At 43.8% G+C, this 19,646-nt stretch overlaps 2 protein-coding genes across 3 annotated transcripts in view; both read left to right on the top strand.

The window, feature by feature from the left end:
• LOC144682622 (PI-PLC X domain-containing protein 1-like) overlaps positions 1–19,646 on the top strand; it is a 705,325-nt gene that overhangs the window by 517,909 nt on the left and 167,770 nt on the right. The window lies entirely within an intron of this gene.
• jade3 (jade family PHD finger 3) overlaps positions 11,868–19,646 on the top strand; it is a 59,302-nt gene continuing 51,523 nt past the window's right edge. For both annotated transcript variants that reach the window (XM_078545108.1, XM_078545109.1), the window contains exon 1: positions 11,868–11,902. The gene's annotated coding sequence lies outside the window, so the exon portion shown is untranslated. The remainder of the gene's footprint in view (positions 11,903–19,646) is intronic.

Here is a 19,646-nt window from a genome sequence, read left to right as displayed (position 1 = left end):
AATATTATGAAAATGATTATAGTTTCATAACATTAGTGACAGTGAATATATGACAGCTATATAGTTCCACATCAGGATGGTGAGTGGCTTGAAGAGGAATTTGCAGCTGGTGGCATTCCCATGTATCTGCTGCTCTTGTCCTCCTGGGTGGTGGAGGTTGTGGGTTTGGAAGGTGCTGTCAAAGGAACCTTGGTAAGATGTTGCAGTACATCTTGTAGATGGTATACACTGCTGCCACTGTGCATTGGTTTTGCAGGTAGTGGATGTTGGAGGTGGTGGATGGGGTGCCAATCAAATGGGCAGCTTTGTTCTGGATGGTATCAGGCTCCTTGAGTGTTGGGGGCGCTGCACTCATCCAGGCAAGTAGAGAGTTGATTGAATGGTTACTTGAGTACATAGAAAGAGACACTTGCTGACACAGAAGTAGAGTGGAGTCAGGAAATATATACCTGTAATGTTTTGTGAATCAATCTGTTCCAGGTAAAGACTGGCTCTGGTTTCTTACTTCACCAACTGGCTATCAGGAGTATAACATCTAGTACTGACACAATGTGCTAAATGCCCTCTTATGCTATAAACTGTTTTGGTTCTATGGGGTTATCTAGGAATGTCAAGGGCCATTTGTATTTGAGAATGAAGAAATGGCAGAGATATGTAAGTATTTTGCATCAATTTTTATGCAGGACGGTGAAAACATCGAAGGAACATGTGAGGATGTGAAAGGTCCAATACTGGAAGTCACAATATTTTTGATTAAAATGTTAACTGGACAACAAATAAAAAATATCACCAGTGTTAAAAATCTCAAAATACAAGATGAGGTTGGAGAAAAGACAAGACACTTAATATAATATTCCAAAATTTCTTTGAAAATTTGAATTATGTTAAAGGGCATGTTCCCCATTCCTGTGTAAGGAAGAGGAAATGGATAAGGTCGGGAGTTACAGGCTAACTGGACTTTCCGAAACTGTAGGTAACAGCCTAGAGTCCATGACATGGAAAACGTTTTGGATGCAGTATATGTGAATTTTCATAAGGTGTTTGACAAAGTGCCACATATGAAAATTAAGGTACACGGTATTGTAGGCTACGTAAAAAAAGGCAAATAAGTATCTGGGTTCTGGGTGCTGAATATAAAATCAAGAAGGTGATGCTAAATCTGGTAGTGTTCTCCTTAAGGCTATAGGTCATGACATCAAGTCCCACTCCATGCGCATAATCACTAGACTGACTTTCAGTGCAAGACTGAGGGAATGCTGTTTTGTTGTAGGTGCCATCTTTTTAATGTGACAGTAAACTGAGGCTTCAGCTATCCTCTCAGATGATATAAAAGCTACAATTACATGTTAAAAACAGGGGAATTTTCCAGCTGTTCTATTCATCTTATCCCTCCACTAAAACCAATTTATCTCATTGCGATTTGTGCTTTTTAGCTGTTGCATTTGCACAAATTAAAATTATACGAACACATGAACAAGGAGCAGGAATAGGCCATTTGGCCGCTCGAGCCTGCTCCACCATTTAATAAAATCATGGCTGATCTGATAGTAACCTTAAATCTGCATCCCGCCTACCCCCAATAACCTAACACCCCCTTGTTTACCAAGAATCTATCCACCTCATCCTCAAAAAAATCCAAAGATTCTGCTTCCACCGCCTTTTCAGGAAAACAGTTCCAAAGACTCACGACCCTCTGAGAGAAAAATATTCACCTCATCTCAGTTTTAAATGGGCGACCCCTTACTTTTATGACCACATTTCAAAGAAGCTTCATCAGTTGTGGAGTGTTTAGGGACGTTCCATGAACATTTCTTAGATATTAGTTAGGCCATAGTTGGGGCTTTGAATGTTGTTCTCAGCCCTTCATTATGGGGAAGATATGAGAGCCATGAAAATGGTGTTGTGAAGATTCACTAGAATGCTGCCAAATGTTAGAGAAATAATTAGGAAGCAAGGTTCGGATGAGGATTTTTCACCACATCAGAGAAGGTTAAGGAGGATCCATTAGAGGCTTCAAAATTATCAACTGAGAGGCTAAGTATTAAAAAGCTGTTTCCACTGATTTGCAAAATGTCGACAAAAATGTCGACTCAGGATAATGACTGGAAGGGAAAAATCAGAAGATTATTTTTCACAGATATTTGAACATGTTAGTAGATAAATATTTGAAAAGAAAGAATGTGAAAGGATATTGGAAAGAGCAGTAAAATAGGATTGGTTTAGACAGCTTCAAATGATAACAGGCACCAGCACAGGCACAAATTAGCCGAAACAGAGATCGAACCCCATGTTGTTGGAGCTAATTTTTAAAAAAATGTTTTTCTTTCACGGGATGTGGGTGTCTTTGGCAAGGTGAGCATTTGTTGCCAGTCCCTAATTGCTTTTGAACATTTGTTCAGCACCATTCATGACTCCTCAGATACTGAAGCAGTCTATGTCCAAATGCATCAAGAATTGGACAATATTCAAGCTTGGGTTGACAGGTGGCAAGTAACATTCGCGTCACACAAGTGCCAGGCAATGACCATCTTCAACAGGAGAGAATTTAAGCATCGCCCCTTGACATTCAATGGCATAACCATAGCTGAATCCCCCGCTATCAACATCCTGGGGGTTACCATTGACCAAAAACTGAGTTGGACTAGCCATATGAATACTGTGGCTACAAGAGCAGGTCAGAGACTAGGAATCCAGTGGTGGGTAACTCCCCTCCTGACTCCCCAAAGCCTGTCCACTATCTAGAAGGCACAAGACAGCAATTAGCTGACGTCAACATGTATCTGTCAGCTACTCTTCTCCCAAATGGCTAGAAATTCATGATCGTAAGGGATTTCACATCGCCAAATCAGTCACAAATGTTGTAAGATACTTTTGACAGACTCCGAGTGTTCATCCATGTACCAATTTTGCTTTATGATCTACCTAATAATGATGAGGTGCTCCAGAAATAATGCAAAGAGATCCAAATGTGGAACTTAAAATGGTTTGAATGGAAAATAAGATTACAAAATAAAAGCTAAACCATTGATAAAGTAGGGATCTGATCTAGATGTAATTATAGACCAAAGGTGTCAAGTATTGAGTTACAAATACATACTGCAGATGGTATACAAGAAGGTCTTATGGTGTAGTGGGTAGTGTCCCTACCTCTGAGACAGAACCTCTGAGACAGAAGCTCTGGGCTCAAGTCCTGCTTGCCACTCTCCACTTACCTGGATGAGTGTAGCTCCAACGACACTCAAGAAGCTTGACACCATCCAGGACAAAGCAGCCTACTCAATTGGCACCCCATCCACAAACATTCACTTCCTCCACCACCGACACGCAGTGGCAGCAGTATGTGCCATCTGCAACATGCATTGCAGGAACTCACCAAGGCTCCTTAGACAGCACTTTCCAAACCAATAGATAAAAGCAAAAAACTGCAGATGCTGGAAATCCAAAACAAAAACAAAAATACCTGGAAAAACTCAGCAGGTCTGACAGCATCTGCGGAGAGGAATACAGTTAACGTTTCGAGTCCGAATGACTCTTCATCCAAACCCATGACCGCTACCATCTAGAAGGACAAGGGCAGCAGACACATGAGAACACCACACCTGGAAGTTCCTCTCCAAGTCACTCACCGTCCTGACTTGGAAATATATCACTGTTCCTTCACTGTCCCTGGGTCAAAATCCTGGAACTCCTCCCTAACAGCACTGTGGGTGAACCTACATCACCTGGACTGCAGTGGTTCAAGAAGGCAGCTCACCACCATCTTCTTAAGGGCAATTAGGGGTGGACAATAAATGCTGACCTCACCAGCTATGCCCACATCTCATAAATTCATTTTTTTAAAAACTGAGTGGCTTTTCAGAGGGCAGTTAAGAGTCAATCACATTGCTGTGGATCTGGTGTCACATGTAGGCCAGGCCAGGTAAGGATGGCAGATTTACTTCCCTAAAGGACATTAGTGAACCAAATGGATTTTTATGACAATTGATGACAGTTCCATGGTCACCATTACAGGGACTAGCTTTCAATTCCAGATTATATTAATTGAATTTAAATTCCAGGTAGGATTTGAATGTGTGTCCTAAGAGCATGAGCCTGGGCCTCTAGATTATTAGTCCAGTGACATTATCAATTCACCACCATCTCTCCCAATCTGATCTACACCGACCATCCAGCCAACAGAGACAACCCCCCCAAAAAGTCCAAGTTGCTGTGACAACATACACTTTTCCATGCATGTTGTAGTCTGGAGTTATGAATAGTGATGGTAGAGGCTCCAATTTATTTCCATCACATGGTTGACCAGGAATCACAGCCACTTTTACCACCTGCCATTGGTGTATGTTGGTAGAATTTGCAGATGGATACCCAATCTGTTTGGCCCTGTTATGAATGCACATTCCTTGGTCATCATGGCCTTGGATGATAATGTGGTGAATTGGATCAGCAAGTTTGCTGATGACACTAAGATTGGAGGCGTTGTGGACAGCGAGGAAGGCTTTCAAAGCTTGCAGAGTGATCTGGACCCACTGGAAAAATGAGCCAGAAAATGGCAGATGGAATTTAATGCGGAAAAGTGTGAGGTGTTACATTTTGGAAGGTCAAACCAAGGTAGGACATACACAGTAAATGGTAGGGCACTGAGGAGTGCGGAGGAACAAAGGGATCTGGGAGTTCAGATACATAATTCCCTGAAAGTGTTGTCACAGGTAGACAAGGTTGTAAAGAAAGCTTTTGGCATACTGGCCTTCATAAATCAAAGTATTGAGTATAGGAGTTGGGATGTTATGGTGAGGTTGTATAAGACATTGGTGAGGCCAACTTTGGAGTATTGTGTGCAGTTCTGGTCGCCTAACTACAGGAAGGATATCAGTAAGATTGAGAGAGTGCAGAGAAGATTTACTAGGATGTTGCTGGGTCTTAAGGAGTTGAGTTACAGGGAAAGATTAAACAGGTTGGGACTTTATTCCTTGGAGCGTAGAAGAATGAGGGGAGATTTGATAGAAGTTTACAAAATTATGAGGGGTATAGACAGAGTAAATGCGAGTAGACTCTTTCCACTTAGATTAGGAGAGATAAACACCAGAAGACATGGCTTTAGGGTGAAAGGGGAAAGGTTTAGGGGGAACCTTAGGAGGAACTTCTTCACTCAGAGAGTGGTGAGAGTGTGGAACGAGCTACCACCTGATGTGGTAAATGCGGGCTCACTCTTAAGTTTTAAGAATAAATTGGATAAATACATGGATGGGAGAGGTCTGGAGGGTTATGGACTGGGTGCAGGTCAATGGGACTAGCGGAATAATATTTTGGCACAGACTAGAAGGGCCGAATGGCCTGTTTTCTGTGCTGTAGTGTTCTATGGTTCTATCAAGTCCTGGAGTATGACTTGAGCCCAGATCTTCTGTCTCAGAGTTAGGGACACTACCCATTGCACCACAAGACCTCCTTGTATACCACCTGCAGTACGTATTTGTAACTCAATACTTGACACCACAACCCTTTGGTCTATAATTACAACTAGGTCAGATTCCTATTTTATCAATGGTTCAGCTTTTATTTTGTAAATTGATTTGCCATTCAATCCATTTTAAGTTCCACATTTGGATATCTATTTGCATTATTTCTGGAGCACCTCATCATTGTTAGGTAGATCATAAAGCAAAATTGGTACATGGGTGAACACTCGGAGTCTGTCAAGTATCTTACAACATTTGTGACTGATTTGGTGATGTGAAAACCCACACGATCATGAATTTCTAGCCATTTGGGAGAAGAGTTAGTTGACAGATACATGTTGATGTCAGCCAACTGCTGCCTTTTTATAGATGATATATTTAGTAACAGAACAGAGAAATCAACTGCTGGAAGTAATTTTGAGAACAAGGAAAATAGAAGGGAGGGTTGGAACTTGTTGAAGTCTAATGCAGAAGGTTGAGGGTGTGGGGTGTTATCAGGTGGACTGCAAGTAGGGAGGATGTATGCACAGTGAGTGGGTGAGCTGTGGTGGGCCTGACACCACAGGTTAGGCATGGCAATTTAAAAATGTGATTTTTCAGTGTGAAGTTTATTACCATTTATAAATAAAAACAAAATGCAGTAGTTCAAATCTTATTTAAACTTAGTAGCAGTCAGGCTGCAGATGGTGGCCACATCCTGCAGAAAATTAGCTTTTTGGTAGAATGCAATCGGTTGATTTTGTGGCTGAACAGTCAGAAATTATATCCTGGAGGTGGCTGTAGGATGTGGTTGATTGAAAGATAGATTTCGCGGACCAGATGCTTATACAAAAACTTGTGGAAATTTACAAACATATGAATTAGGAACAAGAGTAGGCCATGTGGCCCCTTGAGGTTGCTCCACCATTCAATGAGGTTATGGATTGTGACCTCAACTCCACATTCTGCCTACCTCCGATCATCTTTGACTCCCCTATTAGTCAAGAATCTATCTACATCTGCCTTAAAAATGTTAATTGACCCTGCCTCCACCACTCTTTGGAGAAGAGAGTTCCAAAGATTCATGACCCTCTGAGTGAAAAGATTTCTTCTCATCTACGTCTTAAGTGGGAGACACCTTATTTTTAAAATGTGTCTGTTAGTTCTAGTCTCTCCCACAAGAGAAAATATCCTACGAATATACGAAATAGGAGCAGGAGTAGGTCACTCAGCCCGTTGAGCCTCCTCCACCATTAAGTAATACACAGCTGATCTGATTATACCCTCAACTCCACATTCCCACCTACCCCTGATTCACCCCCTTGCTTATCAACAATCTATCTACCTCCACCTTAAAAATATTCAAACAAACTGTTTCCACTGTCTTTTGAGAAAGAGTTCCAAAGACTTAAGACCCTCTGAGAGAAAAAATTCTCCTCCTCTTTGTCTTAAATGGGAGACCCCTTATTTTTAAACAGTGATGCCTAATTCCAGATTCTCCCACAAGAGGAACATCCTTTCCACATCCACCCTGTTAAGAACCCACAGGATCTTATATGTTTCGATCAAGTCACCTCTTGCTCTTCAAAACTCCAGTGGATACAAGCCTAGCCTGTCCAATGTTTCCTCATAAAACAATCTGCCCATTCCAGGTATTAGCCCAGTAAACCTCCCTGAACTGTTTCCAATGCATTTACCTCCTTCCTTAAATAAGGAAGTACTCCAGATGTGGTCCCACCTTTACCCTGTATAATTAATGCATAACTTCTCTACTTTTGTATTCAATTTCGTTCGCAATAAAAGATAACATCTATTAACTTTCCTAATTACTTGCTGTACCTGCACACTAACCTTTTGCAATTCATGCAGTAGGACACCCAGATCCCTCTGCATCTCAGAGCTCTGCAGTCTCTCACCATTTAGATAATATGCTTATTTTTTATTCTTACTGCCAAAATGGACAATTTCACATTTTCCCACATTATACTCCATTTGCCAGATCTTTGCCCATTCACTTAACCTATGTATCCCTTTGTAACCTTCTTATGTCTTCTTCACAATTTACTATCCTAGCTATCTTTGTGTCATCAGCAAATTTAGCAACCCCCATACCTTTGGTCCCTTCATCCAAGTCATTTATATAAATTGTAAAAAATTGAAGCCACTGCACTGACCCCCATGGCACACTATTTGTTACATCTTGCCAACCAGAAAATGACTCATTTACACCTACTCGCTGTTTCCTGTTATTTAGCCAATCTTCTATCCATGCCATCTACACTATAAACTTTTATTTTCCCCAATAGCCTTTGACGTTGCACCTTATCAAATGCCTTGTGGAAATCTAGGTACAGTACATTCACCAGTTTATCTTTATCCACAACACGTGATACTTTTTTGAAGAACTCCAATAAATTGGTTAAACATGATTTCCCTCTCACAAAACTATGTTGACTCTGCCTGATTACCTTGAAGTAAGTGCCCTGCTATAACGTCTTTAACAATAGCTTCCAACATTTTCCCTATGAGAGATGTTAAGGTAACTGGCCTTTAGTTTCCTGTTTTCTGTCTACCTATCTTTTTGAATAAAGGAGTTACATTTGCTCTTTTCCAATCTCATGGAACCTTCCCTGAATCTAGGGAATTTTGGAAAATTAAAACCAATGCATCAACTATCTCATTAGCCACTTCTTTTAAGGCCCTAGGATGATGATCCTTTCTGCATCTACCCTGCCAAGTCCCCTCAAGATCTTATATGTTTTAATAAAATCACCTCTCAATCTTCTAAACTCCAATGGACACAAGCCCAACCTGTCCAATGTTTCTTCATAAGGTAACCAGCCCCCCATCCCAGGAATCAGCTGAGTGAACCTTCTCTGAACTGCTTCTAATGCATTTATATTATTTTGGACACATTTAGGACACACTTATCTCACTTCTTTTTAAAAGATTGGTTATGAAGCAATTAAAAACTGTTGAACACACCAGGATTTTGCAAATTTTCCTTGTGTAATTAGGAGGAGGAAAGTAGGTCTTTGGGGAATTTGCTTACTTTTCAAAAGCATTAGTCTTTTCTCCCAGTGAGACTCAATTATCAGTTGCTTCACTAACATGGATTCTAGACATATCCTGTATGCTTGTCTGCAATATCAAGGGACTGTGTTGTCTCTTCAGACAAACAAATTTTCCCCTGCAGATGTTGTGATCAATCCTCATTCTATTCACCATTGTAACATCTAATTTAAGTGACTGATGTTAAAAAGTGGTTGAGCGTGTCTGAATTGGAAGATAATAGGTCAAGTTTTCATTTACTGCCGAATTAAATTTGTAATCATGACGTAACTTCCTTAAAAAATGTTCATCCTTGAGCTGTGTCTGTCGCTGGCAAGTTCAGCATTTATTGCGTGTCCTACTTACCCTTGAGACGGTGTTGGTGAGCCTTTCCTTGAATTGCTGCAGTTCATATGGTCACAGTGTATCCACTATACTGTAAGGTATAGAGTTCCAAAATTCTGACCCAATAATTATGATTAGAAGATGATACTAGTCCAAGCTGAGATGGTGTATGATTTGGAGGGGAGCTTGAAGGTGTTGATACATGTATCCCCCATTTAAATTGCATGCTAATAGTGCATTTTCTTTTTCAAATTAGGGATGTTCCCCCAATAGCTCTGCCTCCATTTTCATTTTAGTGTGTATACAGCGCATGCTTTTTTTAAAAAAAGCAAACTGCCACTTCCCTCCCTGGTCCTTCTGCTTACCCTTTCCTCCCCGATTTCTCTTGCTTGCCGTTCCTAGATTTACCCTTGACGCTTCCTGCTTGCTGCCCCTCTCCTGAGCCCTCACTATGAGCAAGTGGGAGGAGGTGAGTGAGGGAGCAAGAGGGGCTGCGAGTGGGAGGGAAGTGGCTAGTGGATGGTCGGGAGAGTGAAGCAACGAGCAGGAGAGTTGGGAGATTGAGGCAGCAAACTGGAAGTGGTGAACAGGAGTTAAGTAGAAAGCGTTAGAAAGATAATAAGAGTTCTTAAGTTAGTAAGAGGATTTTTGGGCCAGTTAGGTTCAAGGCACCCAAAAAGTAAAAACGACAAGTAATGTAACCCACCCTTATTACATGGTTTCTTATGGGAAGGTGATTTTAGTTTAGCTCGCCATTTTTGGGAACAGTTTACAAGTACTAAATGAGGAATAGTTGAATTCACATTGTAGCTAAATGCACAGCCACCAATGGTGGAGTGAAGAAAATCAGAGATGCGCGAAAGGCTAAAATTAGAAGAGCGTAGAGATCTCAGAAGGTTGTAGGGCTACAGGAGGTCACAGAATTAGGGAGGATGCAAGGCCATGTAAATATTTGAAAACAAGTATGATAATTTTGAAATTGTGGTGTTGGTGGACCTGGAGCCAATGTGAGTCAACAAGCAGAGGAGTGTTGGGTGAACAGTGCTCGGTACAAGATAGGATACGGGCAGCTTAGTTTCAGATGACCTCTGGTATGTGGATCGTGAAAGTTGAGAGGCCAGCTGGAAAAACTGAAATAGTCTAGTCTAGCGGTAGCAAAGGCACAAATCATGACATCAGTTTTCACATGTATGCTGGCGACATCCAGCTGTACTTCAGCGCCATTTTTCTTGACTCCCCCAATGATGCTTATTCAACATATAGTACTGGAAATACTCAGCAGGTCTGACAGCATCTGTGGAGAGAGAAACAGAGTTAACATTTCAGGTCAATGGCCTTTCATCAGAACTGAAGAAAGATAGAAATATAAGAGTTTTTAAGTCAGTAGAAGGAGAGGGGGAGGTGGGGGGCGGCGCAGGAAGAACAAATGGGAAGGTATGAGGGCAGGAGAAATTAACTAACAAAAGATTTCATGATGCAAAAGCCAAAGAGAGTGGTAATGGGTATAGCAAAGAAACAAAGATGAAGCATGAATGGTATATAGAACAGCCATTTAAAAAAAATGGTTTACAAAATGTGGGCATCGCTGGCTAGGCCAGCATTTATCGCACATCCCTAATTGCCCTTGAAGGTGGTGGTGAGCTGCCTTCTTGAACCAGTGCAGTCCATGTGGTGTAGGTACATCCACAGTGCCATTAGGAAGGGAGTTCCAGGATTTTGACACGGTGACAATGAAGGTATGGCAGTATAGTTCAAAGTCAGGATGGTGTGTGGTTCGGAGGGGAACTACATTGAATTCAACAAATTTAGACCATGAACTCTCTCCTCCCTCTTGACTCATTTTTAAATCCAATTTGTATTTATTTATTTATTTTTGTTTAATTTTAATTTTTTTATATTTAATGATTTGTTCATTTTTAAATCCTTTTTTCCAAACCCCCTCTCCCCCCACAGGGCCATCTGTCAATTGTTTTTATGCTTTGCTTTCACGAGTGCTGACTGTTGTTCTGCTATTAACACCTTCTGCTGTTTTACCTTTATGCTACTCTCAGCACCTTCTTTACTCTTCACCACTACCATTAACACTCCCTCTGTCTTGTATCAATAACATCTTTGTCAATCTCTCCTTAGCTGTCACCCATCCCTGGCCTTCTATCTTGTTCCACCTGCTCCACCCCCTCTTAAACAGTATAAAATCCATCATATCTCTACTTCTCTTTAGCTCTGAAGAAGAGTCATATGGACTCAAAATGTTAAATCTGTTTCTCTTTCCACAGATGCTGCCAGACCTGCTGAGTTTTTCCAGCACTTTCTGTTTTATTTGCAGATTGTGGTGTTCCCATGCATCTGGTGTCCTTGTCCTTCTCGGTCATGGACAGGGTGACTAAGTCTTGTGGAGAAAATTAAGGGACAAGTGCCACTCTGGCATGGAGGTCCATTGGAGCGGTGGGGGGGGTGGCGAAAGGCGGTGCTGCCAGGATTGCGAGCACACGCAAACGGAGGAGGGTAGTTACTGCGCTTGGGTGAGATTTAAAGGTCTGAATTACGGGAAAAACAGCGGTATTCGACCCGGGGCACCGTGGAGTAGATTCAGATACGGGACTATCCCTTAAAATAAGAGTTGGTCACGGGTTTGGAAGGTGCCGTCGAAGGAGGCTCGGTGAGTTGCTGTCACGTGAAGGAATAAAGAAACAAAGCCAGCCAAAAAAACATGTAGGCTTTTATGTAGAGGCAAGGCGCTCAGACGGTTCAGACCAAGCCTCTCCCTCTCTTGTTGGCCTCTTGGCCAAATGGCTTCCCAGCCAAGTGACGGTTGGCCGCCCCCACAATGCCTTGCGGCAGGGTGCCGGGCCCGGGCCTGGCGCATGCTCAGTGGCTTCTGTCAACAGGAGGCTGTGTGTGTGTGTGTGTGTGTGTGTGAGAGAGAAAAGCAGCGACGTCGCGGAGCCGCATAATAGGAGACACCCCCCCCCCCCCTCGACTACCTACCCCTCTCCGCTTCAACCGAGATCTGGGGGGGGCCATCGATGGACTGGCGGACTCGCGGCCTGCCTGGCCCCGAGCCGGAGCGGTCGGTGAGTACGGCCTGGGCTTTGACCCTTTTTTCCCTTTGTGTATGTGTGTTATTGGGGCGGGGGAAGGTCTTGTAATCGAGGCCGAGGTGAAGCTATCGGCCTTTCCTCCTCCTCCTGCTGCTGCTGATGCCGCCGCCGCGTTGTTGTGGATGCAATGCGGGTAGGCCCTTCACACATTTTTTACATGTTCTTCCTTTCGTAAGAAAAAAAAAATTAAAGGAACAATTAAAAGTTATGCAAATACATATATAAGATTTATTTACAGCGCGAGCGGCCACACGGCGGCGGTGCCGGCTGGATGGGTTGGCGTGTCTCTTTTCTGACTTTTCCCCTTCAGCGTTTTGCTGTTGTGGAGGGAGGACTACTTCACATTGAGCTTTGGCGCCAAGGCCAGCCTGCCTGACTTGCAGCAACTGCCCTCCCCATCCCCATTCACTGTTCAATCTACCAGCCCCATTCACTCTGCAGATTGAGGAACTTTTCAGTACAAGTCCCGAGCTTTTGTTTTTGTTTGCATTGCGTTTTTAAAAAGCTCATTGTGTGATTAATTGGGTAGTAGTTCTAGGTTTAACTTGCAGTTTGTTGTCAAATGTTAAGCACCCTTCATGTGTAATATTTTCTCATTTTCAAGGTAGGCTTTAAAATAATGGAAGTAATAAATTCTGGCCTTTATTAAACTATAATTTTACATTGAAGAAAAACAAGCTTGTCCCCTCTCACTTTTTAAATACTTTCATGATCTACACTGAAAGAAAGAACATATTTTTTGGATAGCCCAAAGAGCTTTACAGCTAATGAAGTAGCCACATTTATAAGTTAGAAAACAGGACAGTGGCCAGATAATTTGTTTATGTGATCTTCAATGAGTGATTAATATCAGCCAAATCAGGGAGAACTCCCCTGTTCTAAAGTACTGTATTGCATTTTTCTTTCAAACATTTATGCAGTGGTAAAGCCAGCATATATGGTACATCCCTAATTGCCCTGGAGAAAGAGGTGGCAAGCTGCCTATTTGAACAGCTGTAGTTTGTGTGTTGAAGATACTCCCACAATTAGGTAGGATGTTCCAAGCTTTCACTCAGCGATGATAAAAGAACAACATTATACTGCATTTCCAAGTCAGGGTGGTGTGCGATTTGGATGGAAACTTAGAGATGTTGGCGTTACCATGCACTTACTGTCCTATTCTTCTGTTTGATAAGAGGTCATGGGTTTGGAAGGTACTATGATAGAACTTTGGGGAGTTGCTGCAGTGCATCTTGTAGATGGTGCACACTGCAGCAAGTGTGCTGGTGTGAGGGACTGTGTAGGTGGGGTGCCAATCAAACAAGCTGCTTTGGCCTGAATGTTGTCGAACTTCTTGTGTTGTCGGAGTTGTACTCATCTGGCAAGTGGAGAGTATTCCATCACACTCTTGAATTGTGCCTTTCTGGTCAGTGGTAGTCATTACCCGGCACTTGTGTGGCGCAAATGTTGCTTGCCATTTATCTGCCCAAATCTCATTATTGTCCAGGTTTTGTTGCATGTGGGCACATACTGCTTCAGTGTCCAAGGAATTCCGATTGGAACTGAACATTCCCACTTCTGACCTTATGACAGAGGGGAGGTGATTATGAGGCAGCTGAAGGTGGTTGGGCCTACGAAACTATTCTGAGGAACACCTGCAGCGTTGTCCTGGCGTTGAGTTGATTGACCTCCAAAAACCACAACCATCTTTCTTTGTGCTAGATACGACACCGGCCAGTGGAGAGTTTTCCCCGATTCCCATTGACTTCCGCTTTGCTTGGGCTCCTTGGTGCTACACTGCTGATATTAGATTATTGGCATCTATCTAACAATGTGAAAAATTGTTCACAAAAAGCAAGATAAATCCAATCCGTCCAATTACTGCCCAATCAGTTTACTTGCTAATTTAGATGTATCTTAGCCAGGGTAATGAGTGCTACAGTTGGCCTTAGTATTGGCAATCCAAGGATAGAGATAATCAGCTAGTGTTTTTAGCTCCAGATTGGGATCTGGTGTTTCCTGCTGAAAAATGTGTATATGGACTTGAGGCAAATGGGTGATTTTTTTTTTCAAAAGCTCCGAACTAATGTGTCTTGGGCATTTTTGTACAAAATGATTGCACTTGCACTTTAAATCATTCGACAGCACATCAGCCATGATCTCATTGAATGGCGGAACAGACTTGACGGGCTGAATGGCCTACTTCTGCTCCTATATCTTATGGTCTTATGGTGAGATGGATCATCTCGGCACTTCTGCTGAAAGGTAGTTGCAAATGCTACGGCCTTATATTTTGTACTCTTACGCTAGGCTCAGCCATTGTTGAGGATGGTGTTGTTCATTTTCCTCCTCCTTCCATTAGTTCAGTTCTCCACCACTTTTACAACTGCATGTGTTACAGCTGGATGTAGCAGAACTGCAGGGCTTTGATCTGTTTTTTTGGTTGTGGGTTTACTTAATCTGCCTGTAGCATGCTACTTCTGCTGTTTAACATGCATGTAGTCCTATGTTGTAGCTTCACCAGGTTGGCACATTATTTTTAGATATGCCTGGTGAGGTTCCAGGCATGCTCCTCTAGACTTGTCGAACCTGGGTTGGCCTCCTGGCTTGATGGTAATTGTAGAGTGAGGAGTATTCAGGCCCATGAGGTTACTGATTGTGGTGGAATACAATTCTGCTGCAATGGCCAACAGTGCCTTGTGGATACCCAGTTTTGAGCTCTTAGATAGTTCTGAATCTATCCCAATTAGCACAATAGTAGAGTGTCATTATGTGAAGGATGGTATCACAGAATCACAATCACAGAATCACAGTGCAGAAGAGGCCCTTCGGCCCATCGAGTCTGCACCGACACTGAGAAACACCTGACCTACCTACCTACCTAATCCCATTTACCAGCACTTGGCCCATAGCCTTGAGTGCTCGTCCAGGTACTTTTTAAAGGATGTGAGGCAACCCGCCTCCACCACCCTCCCAGGCATTCCAGACTGTCACCACCCTCTGGGTAAAAAGGTTTTTCCTCACATCCCCCCCAAACCTCCTGCCCCTCACCTTGAACTTATGCCCCTTGTGTGGTTGTCACTCCTGCCAGTACTGTTGTGGGCTGTTGCATCTGTGATGGGTTGATAGTTGTGGATGGGGGTCAAGTGGGTTTTTCTCCTTGTGTTGGTTCTCATGCTGCAGGCGCAGTCTGGCAGCTATGTCCTTCAGGGCTTGTCAGTACTACCAAACCACTCTTCGTTATGGGGATTGAAGCCCCCATTTAGAGCATATTCTGTCTCCTTGTTGCCCTCAGTGCCTCTTCCAAGTGTTCCTTAAAATGGAATTGTACTGATCCATCAGTTGAGGGAGAGCAGTACTTATGTTTGATCTGATGCCATGAGTCAATGTGTGGGATCCCTAGGGCCACACTCATCTGATATCCCTGGTGGTTCGGTCCTGCTGGTAGACTAGGACATGCCCACGAATCGTTTTGGAAAAGTCTAGGATGTTGGCTGAACCATATGATTCTATGAGCATGACTGTCATGCTGTGGCTTGATTAGTCTGTAGGATGGCTCTCCCAATTTTGTCCCCAGATGTTTGAGGAGGATTTTGCAGAATTGTCTGGACTTTGTTTATCTTTATGTCCAAAACTGGTGCCTAGGTCAATATTGACTGGTCCAGTCAATTCTATTGTGGTTTGCTAACCCAAATTAGGGTCAACCAGACTGCTCTGGAGCTGCATTTAAGCCAGATAAGGAGTCTAGTTTGGCAGGCATTCTGTCCTTATAGCTAATTTAGATGTATCTTAGCCAGGGTAATGAGTGTGACAATTGGCTTTAGTATCGGCAATCCAAGGATAGAGATAATCAGCTAGTGTTTTTAGCTCTAGATTGGGATCTGGCGTTTCCTGCTGAAAAATGTGTATATGGACTTGAGGCAAATGGATGATTTGTTTTTTTTTTCAAAAGCTTCGAACTAACATGTCTCTCGGGCATTTTTGTACAAAATGATTGCACTTGCACTTTAAATCATTCGACGACACATCGTTTGGCGAAGCATGGCACCAAGGAGTTCTAGTAAAACTCAAGTCACTGCGGCTTTGGCAGGGAAGAGAGTAAACTCCAGTGTCTAGAGTCCTATCTGGCACAAAGGAAGATGTGCTTTTCATTGGAGGCCAATCATCTCAGCCTCAGAGCTTTGTCAGGGCAGCCTCTGAGGCCCAATTATCTTTAACTGTCATCAGTGATCTTGTCATCAATGATGTTGCCTCCATCATAAGATCATAACTGGGATTGTTTGATGATAATTGCACAGGGTTCAGCTCCGTTCATAATTCCTCATGTAACGAAGCAGTACGTAGCCTACATGCAAAAAGATTGAGGCTTGGGCTGATGTGTGGTGTGAATGTTCCTTACCACTTGAGTGTGAGGCAGTGACCATTTACATGATGAGAGCATAACCACCTCCCTTTTAATATTCAATAACATTACCATCTCTGAGTCTCCAACCATCAGTATCCTGGGAATCACCATTGACCAAAAACTGAACCAGTAACATAAATGTCATGATTACTGCTGCCAGTGGCTCACACCCTGACTCCCCAAAACCTCTCTACTACCTGCAAGGCGCAAATTGGGAGTGTTATGGAATGCTCTCCACTTGCTTTTTTTATTCATTCATGGAGTGTGGGCATTGTTGGCTAGGCCAGCGTTACTGCCTCTGAGAAAGTGGTGGCGAGCTGCCTTCTTGAACCGCTGCAGGCAAATGTGGTGTAGGTGCACCCACAGTGCTGTTAGAGAGGGAGTTCCAGGATTTTGACCTAGCAACAGTGAAGGAACGGCGGTATATTTCCACATCAGGGTGGTGTGTGGCCTAGAGGGGAATTTCCAGGTGACGGTGTTCCTGTGTATCTGCTGCCCTTGTCCTTCTAGATGGTAGTGGTCGTGAGTTTGGAAGATGCTGTTGAGGGAGGCTTGGTGAGTCTCTGCAGTGCATCTTGTAGATGGTACACGCTGCTGCTACTGTGGTGGTGGAGGGAGTGAATGTTTGTGGTGTTAATCAAGTGGGCTGCTTTGTCCTGGATGGTGTCCAGCTTGTGTTGTTGGAGGTGCACTCATCCAGGCAAGTGGAGAGTGGCCCATCACACTTCTGACTTGTGCCTTGTGGATGGTGGACAGGCTTTGGGGAGTCAGGAGGTGAGTTACTTGCTGCAGGATTTCTAGCCTCTGACCTGCTCTTGTAGCCATAGTATGTATATGGCTAGTCCATTTCAGTTTCTGATCAATGGTAACCCCCAGGATGTTGATAGTGGGGGATTCAGCGATGGTGATGCCATTGAATGTCAAGGGGCGATGGTTAGATTCTCTCTTGTTGGAGATGGTCATTGCCTGACACTTGTGTGGCGTGAATGTTACTTGCCACTTGTCAGCTCAAGCCTGGATATTGTCCAGGTCTTGCTACATTTGGACATGGACTGCTTCAGTGTCTGAGTCGTCATGAATGGTGCTGAACGTTGTGCAATCATAAGCAAACATCCCCACTTCTGACCTTATGATTTAAGGAAGGTCATTGATGAAGCAGCTGAAGATGTTTGGGCCTAGGACACTACCTTGTGGAACTCCTGCAGTGATGTTCTGGAACTGAGATGATTGACCTCCAACAACCACAACCATCTTCCTTTGTGTTAGGAATGACTCCAGCAGGTGGAGAGTTTGCCCCCTTGATTCCCATTGACTTCAGCTTTGCTAGGACTCCTTGATGCCACACTCAGTCAAATGCTGCCGTGATGTCACCTCACCTCTGGCATTCAGCGCTTTTGTCCATGTTTGAACCAAGGCTGTAATGAGGTCAAGAGCTGAGTAATCCTGGCGGAACCTAGACTGCGCATCAGTGATTAGGTTATTGGTAAGCAAGTGCCTCTTGAATAGCACTATTGATGATCTTTTCCATCACTTCACTGATGATGGAAAGTAGACTTTTGGGGTGGTAATTGGCCAGGTTGGATTTGTCCTGCTTTTTGTGTTCAGGGCAATTTTCTACATTGCTGGATAGGTGCCAATGTTGTTGTACTGGACCAATTTGGCTAGGCACACGGCAAGTTCTAGAGCACAAGCCTTCAGTACTATTGCCAGAATATTGTCAGGGATCAAAGCCTTTGCAATATCCAGTGCCTTCAGCCGTTTCTCGATGTCATGTGGAGTGAATCGAATTGGCTGAAGACTGGCATCTGTGATGCTGGGGACCTCCGGAGGACACTGAGATGGATCATCCACTCGGCGCGTCTGACTTAATATTTGTCGCAAATGCTTGAGCCTTAACTTTTGCACTGATGTGTTAGGCTCCCCTTCATTGAGGATGAGGATATTTGTGGAGCCGCCTCCTCCAATGAGTTATTTGTTTGTCTAACACCATTCGTGACTGGATGTTGCAGGACTACAGAGCTTAGATCTGATCCATTGTGGGATCGCCTAGCTCCGTCTATCGCATGTTGCTTGTCATCCAAGTAGACCTGAGTTGTGGCTTCACCAGGTTGACACCTTATTTATAGGTATACCTGGTGCTGCTCCTGGCATGCCCTCCTGCACTCTTCATTGAACCAGGGTTGGTCCCTGCCTTAATGGTAGAGTAGGGGATATGCTGGTCCATGAGGTTACAGATTGTGGTTATATACAATTCTGCTGCTGCTGATGGCCCACAGTGCCTCATGGATGCCCAGTCTTGAGTTGCTGGATCTGTTTGAAATCTATCCCATTTAGCGCAATGATAGTGCCACACAACATGATGGGCGGTAACCTCAATGCGAAGACTGGACTTCGTCTCCACAACGATTGTATGGTGGTCACTCCTACTGATACTGTTATGGCATGTGCATCTGTGGCAGGCAGGTTGGTGAGGATGAGGTCAAGTATGGTTTTTCCCCCTTGTCGGTTCCCTTATCACCTGCCACAGTACCAGTCTAGCACCTATGCCCTTTAGGACTCTGCCAGCTTGGTCAGTAGTGGTGCTACCGAGCCAGTCTTGGTGATGGATACTGAAATCCCCCACCCAGAGTACATTCTGTGCCCTTGCCACCCTCCGTGCTTCCCCCAAGTGGTGTTCAACCTTGAGGAGTACTGATTCATCAGCTGGGGGAGGGAAGTTCCCTTGGCCGTGTTCGACCAGATGCCATTTGTGGGATGCCTTCATGGGGTCCAGTTTCAATGCTGAGGACTCCCAGGGCAACTCCCTCCTGGCTATATACCACTGTACCGCCACCCCTGCAGGTGGAACAGGATGTACCCAGGGATGGTGGTGTCTGGGACGTGATCTGTAAGGTATGATTCTGTGGGTACGACTATGTCAGGCTGTTGCTTGACTAGTCTGTGGGACAACCCTCCCAATTTTGGCACAAGCCCCAGATGTTCGTAAGGAGGACTTTGCAGGGTTGAAAGGGCTGAGTTTGCCGTTGTCATTTCCGGTGCCTAAGTCGATGCCGAGTGGTCTGTCTGGTTTCATTCCTTATAGACTTCGTAGCGGTTTGCTACAACTGAGTGGCTTATTAGGCCATTTCAGAGTCAACCACATTGTTGTGGGTCTGGAGTCACCTGTACACCAGACCAGGTAAGGACAGCAGATTTCCTTCCCTAAAGGGCATTAGTGAACCAGATGGGTTCTTACAACAATCACATCATTAGACTTCAATTCCAGACCTTTATTGAATTCAAATTTCACCATCTACCACAGTGGGATTGAAACCCGGGTCCCCAGAGCATAAC

This window comes from Cetorhinus maximus, chromosome 7 (assembly GCF_964194155.1).
Source record: "Cetorhinus maximus chromosome 7, sCetMax3.hap1.1, whole genome shotgun sequence".
In the NCBI taxonomy this organism is placed as follows: domain Eukaryota; kingdom Metazoa; phylum Chordata; class Chondrichthyes; order Lamniformes; family Cetorhinidae; genus Cetorhinus; species Cetorhinus maximus.
The sequence above is the reverse complement of the archived record's forward strand: the minus strand, read 5'-3'. Positions and strand labels throughout refer to the sequence as shown.